The following is a 5,629-nucleotide window of genomic DNA, read 5'->3' as shown; positions in this document are numbered from 1 at the left end:
TTTATCCTGCCAACTTTTCCATTTTCCCACAGAACTTACTACTTTTTAAAGCACAGTATTTTTTTTTTTGTCTGTCCTTCAGTACCTATGTCCCCTACTCAAAAAGGGCATGGCTGTTAGTTTCATGCACAACAGTATTTGGCCTCTAGGAGGAGCTTGATAGGATTTGGGAAATGAAGGAAAGAGGAGGATTGAGGGTACATCCAGCCAGGGAGTGGCATCGAACACCACACATCAGGTTCAGGAGAAGGCAAGGCCAACGGGGAAGGTTTATAGGCAGAGGGTCAACGGAACACAGGTGGTTTCACAAGTTCTCATTCCCAGCCAGGCATGATCAGAAGCACTGAGCTTTGTTCTCCAAGAGAGAGTGTCTGTTCTTCTCCACTCATCCCTCCATTACACCTAAGAGAAACGGGGAGGAGATAAACAGCCAGTTAACTGGTCAAGAAAAAGTGGGGACCATCCAAAATGGGGAGGGATGACCCTGTTTTGCCCAGAGGAATATTTTGTTCTCTGACGGTTGTCAAGGAGAGTGGTGCCTGGGACCATCCAGCCACAGGCTTAGTTGTCCTTCTCAGGCTCATTTCTAGTTCTTTATCCATTTATATTTGTAAAACAGAGCTATGGAGTGAGAGAGGGAGAGAGAAAGGTCTACCATTGATTGGCTTCTCCCCCAAAGGCCACAACAGCCAAAGCTGGGCCAGGCAAAAGCCAGAACCTTTTTCAAGGTCTTTTATAGGAATGCAGGGCCCAAACACTTTGGCCATCCTCTGCTGCCTTCTGTGGCACATTTGTAGGGAACTGGATCAGAAACAGAGTAGCTGGAACTTGGATTGAAACTCACATGGAATACTGGTGTCATAGCGACAGCTTCACTCACTATACCACAATGCCGGCCCCTGATTTTCATGTTTTTGATCTGAGCAAATTAGGTGGACAGTGATGCTATGTATACATACAAGGAAGACTATGGCATGAATAGGTTTGGAGTATGGAAGAGTGTAAATGAAGAGTTTAGTTTTGGGCATGCTAACTTAGAGCTATCGCTGACTTGCTTGTGGGAGGAGGTCATGGGCTGTGTGTCTCTCGAGTGTATAGATTTATTCATGCACTTTTGATTTTTTTTTCGTGCCAACAGCTTTCTGCTGGCATCATGGGCATGTACAGGCTGGGTATCATGGTCAGACAGGTGACCCTCCTCCATCCTGCTTTTCCAGATTTCTCTAGGGAATTTCATGAGTTGGAAAATGTTCATTCACTTAGTTATTCAGCAGTAATGCATTGACATATGAGGGTAATGCAAAAAGGCTGTAGAGAAAGTTAGTAGATATGTTTATTTTGGTACAAGACATTTTTTGAAACATGTATTTCTGTGTAACTAAAATTCTGCCTAAACTTTTTGAAGACCCCTAAGAATACCAAGATTTCAAAATTTTTTTTTGCACCCAAATAAATTCACCTTTTAATTCCACTTAACATGTACTTGAAGTACTCTCATACATTTATCTTCTCCTGGGCACTTTGAGTACAAGCAGCACTATGAATAATACTGAATATTACTAGATGAATAGTAAAAATATTAGCCCTTGAGACAGTTTCATCTATCTGGCGATATGTGCTAGTAAACAGCTGAGATTTATGCACTGTGAGGCATGTGTGACTTGGAGAATAAACTAAAATTTCATTGTACAACCTCCTTTCCTACTAGGAAGACTTTTTAATAGGCTAGACTTTACCAGTTCCTTACACATTTTAAAATAAATAGATCTTGTTTAGTTTATTGGAAATGCAGATCTACAGAGAGAAGGAGATATAGAAAGATCTTCCATCTGCTGGTTCACTCCCCATTGCTCTGCAACGACTGGAGCAGATCTGATCTGAAGTCAGGAGCCAGGAGCTGCTTCTGGGTCTCCCATGTGGGAGCAGGGTCGCCAGGCTTTGGGCCATCCTTGACTGCTTTCCCAGGTCACAAGCAGGGAGCTGCATGAGAAATGGAACAGCTGGGACACAAACTGGTGCCCATTTGGGATGCTGGCACTTGCAGGCTGAGGATTAGTCAACTGAGCCATCACACCAGCTCTGATCAGGAAGAATTTAGAAGAATTCTAAGCTGGACTGGAAGGGGAAGGATAGAAAGAGATGGGAGGTCCCAGGAGTGGGAACAAAGCATGCAGAATGGACAAAGGGACATCTCATGGGAACCAGTCATGGTTCTAGGACTGTTGAAGGATAAGGAATCCAGCCAGGAGGACGTGGTCCGAGCTAGCTCCTAAAATGATTTTTTAATATTGATTAATGAATTCACTGTCAAGGAGAGATGAGGTGATTTTATCTGCAGTGTGATTAGGAGCTGTCGCTATGCAGGCCACACCTACCACTGTCTCAGTCAGTCCGCTCTGATGCTTCTCCAGGCATGTCTGATTCTTGGTTCTCTAGTTGTGGGTACTGTTTGAGCTTGTCCGCAAGCTCCTGTAAAATAATGTTGCTATGGAAACAGAAACACGTCTAAAGAAAAAGCCTAAAGCTAGTTAAGACTATAAATTCAAAGGCAAAATCCAGGGCATTGGTCCACATAAATACTCATCAACATGTCACACTATGAAACTGTAATTGCTGTGCCCAAGATCAAAGTCACATGACTCAAGAGTGGAGAAGCCAGACATAAACTAAGGAGGCCGTCCCTGAACAATGGCCTCCCTGTGTCAGCGGAGTGTCCTGTGGTATTATGCACACAATCATCAATCATCCGATGGTCTTTAAACACTCACCTTAGCATCAGAGGGTGGCATGGTGCTGCGTTATAACCAGGACAAGTTGTACTGAGCAGTGCTTAGAAAATGCAAAGAATATTCATGCCCACATGGGATGACATCTGGGGGAAGGCAAAGCACCCCTCTGATTTAAAAAAAAATCTTTAAAACAATTTGTATAAAGGGAGCAAATGTTATGTATTTTACGTGTAGTTTTTAAAGCCTAATGATATTTTCCATCTTGCCCTCTCCCTCCTTCTGACCCTTCTTCTTGTCTTACTTTTGAAAAAATTTTTACGATGACATGCTTTCAGTTTGCTTTATAATCACAGGCTCAACCTTCTACTAACTAAAGAATTCATCCAGTAACAAGTAAAAGAAGCAGTGTTCTCCAGAAGTGTAGATGAGAACCAAAAACAATAATGAAATCTCAAAATGTCAATTTCACTCACATACAACTTTTGTACTCAATTATCATAAATGTATGCACTGTTCCTTAGACGCTGCAAGCCTCAGAATCAAGCCAAGATTGTTATTTACTTATTTGTCGAAGCAAAGCCTGAATTGAGTACTAAAATTGAGAACATTGACTTCCTGCATCACACACACACATGCAGATTTTCATCTGGTGGTTCCCTCCCCAGATATAACAGCCAGGGCTGGTCCAGGCTGAATCTAGGAGCCAGAAACTCCATGTGGATCTCCCGCACGAGTGATGGGTCCTAATGATTTACGCTGCCTGCCTTGCAGGTGTGCAGTAGTGAGAAGCTGGGATGAAGAGGTAGCCAGGACTTGAACTCGGGCACTTTGGTATGGATTATGGGCATCCTGAGCACTGATTTAACTGTTGTGCCACAATGACCACTCATAATAAAATCAAATTATTATTTATTTCCAGTTATTTGAGAGAAACAGACAGAATATGTGAGTGAATCTTCCATTTGCAGGTTCACTCCCCAAAGCCTCTAACAGCCGGGGTTAAGTCAAGCCAAAACCAGGACTGGAATTCAACCCAGGACTCCTGAACGTGTGGCAGGGACCCACCGACTGTTGCGGGGAGCTGGACTCACACCCTGGCCCTCTAGTGTGGTATGTGTGCATGGCAGGCAGGGTTTGAACTGCTGTTCCAGATGCCCACCCCTGGAATATAGTTTGGACATTTGTCAGCATCTGTGCTCTTCTGGGTCCTGTCTTCCAACTTATTTATACAACAATCTAATTATCAGCCATGTCCTCGACTCCAGATTCTAGGGAAGGGGAGTGAAACGGGGTTGAGGGTATTTTCATGAGCTTCTGTGTGGGGAAGATGCTGACAAGACAGTGAGTGGGAATCAGCACAAAAGCTTGCATTATTAAACCACAGCTTATCGATCAGACTTTCAGGTCTCTGTGGTTCTCCCTCCTTCCTCCCTCCCTCAAATGGCTGCAATGGTCAAAACTGAGTCAATTTAAAGCAGAGAGCCAGGAGCTTCTTCCAGGTCTCCCATGTGGATACAGGATCCTAAGGTTTTGAGCCATCCTGTACTGCTTCCCCAAGCCACAAGCAGTGAGCTGGATGGGAAGTAAGCAGCTGGGACATGAACTGGCACCCATATGGGATCCAGGTGCTTACAAGGTGAGGGTTTAGTGATTGAGCCATTGTGACGAGCCTAGATGGAAAATCTTTATCCTTCTGTCTCTCTGCGTGCTGCAAAATCTGCTTTTCCAATTAAAAAAAAAAGCCTTAAAAAACCCATGTCCAAGTCAGAGAGACAAGGCAGGTGTGGACAGTGCTCTCATGTGCTGGTTTGCCCCTCAAATGCCTGCTCTGGCCAAGAGGGAGCCTCGCTTAAGCTGGGACACCGGAGGCAATCCTGATCTCCTGTGTGGGTAGCAGGGACCCAATTACTTGAGTTATGGAAACTGCTGCTTCCCACAGTCTACTGGAAGGAAGCTGGAGTCAGGAGCCCAGAAATTGAACTCAGGAACTCTTGCTATGGGAACAGGTTGTCCTAAGTGGTGCCATAACCACTTAATCCAAAACTTCATCCCAGACTGTTTAGTTAAAGAGAATGGGCCTTCTCTTTTATTGGATCTCATCCCGTCATCCTGGATAAGTCCTTCAGCTCCATCCCTGGCCTCCAGGGCTGCAGGATTCTCGGGATGTGCTGACCGTCTTCCTCAGTCGTCTCCTGGGACTCCTGGAACCTTTCCCAGACCACAGCTGTCAGAGTGGTCCTTGGCTCATGACCGTGACAGCACTCCGACAGCCGTGACCAACGTCTAGTGGAGGGATGTTCAAGCAGGCGGGGGAGCCAGGCTGCCTTCCCCAGGATCTTGGGTTTTCTCTTTTCAAGAACTCTGAAATGCTAAATAAAGGATTCCGGCTACAGTAAACACTCCATTAGTAGTGCTGAAAACCATATGAGGGTACTTCAAAAACTCATAAACAATGTAATAAAAAGATGCAATTTTTGGAGGAAGAAAAAAGGAATCTTTGCTTACAAATCCCTGGAGAGGCAGGCATTTCGCTCAGTGTCCCACAGGGCAGGACCTGGTTTTGAGTCTCTCTGTTCCAGTTCTTGACCCCAGGTCCTGCTAATGCAGAGTTTGGGAGGCAGTGGTGATGGCTCCAGTAACTGGATTTTGCCCCCGACATGGCAGGCCTGGATTGAGCTCTGAGCTCCTGCTTTTGGCCTAGCCCAGGCGTGGCCATGACAGGCATCTGGGGAGTGAATCAGCTGATGGAATCAGCTCTTGGCCAAAAAATAAATGAGAAAACTGTGCGTGGATTTCAGAATCCACGTTGGAATAAATCCGTTTGATTCCTTTCTCAAGTGTTCTCGCTATCTGTAAGATTATAGAATCCTGGGAATAATTGCACCCTGGATTTATCTCAG

This window comes from Ochotona curzoniae, unplaced genomic scaffold (assembly GCF_017591425.1).
Source record: "Ochotona curzoniae isolate NIBS_2020 unplaced genomic scaffold, NIBS_Ocur_1.0 patch253, whole genome shotgun sequence".
Taxonomy (NCBI): domain Eukaryota; kingdom Metazoa; phylum Chordata; class Mammalia; order Lagomorpha; family Ochotonidae; genus Ochotona; species Ochotona curzoniae.
Note: the sequence above shows the minus strand (reverse complement) of the source record.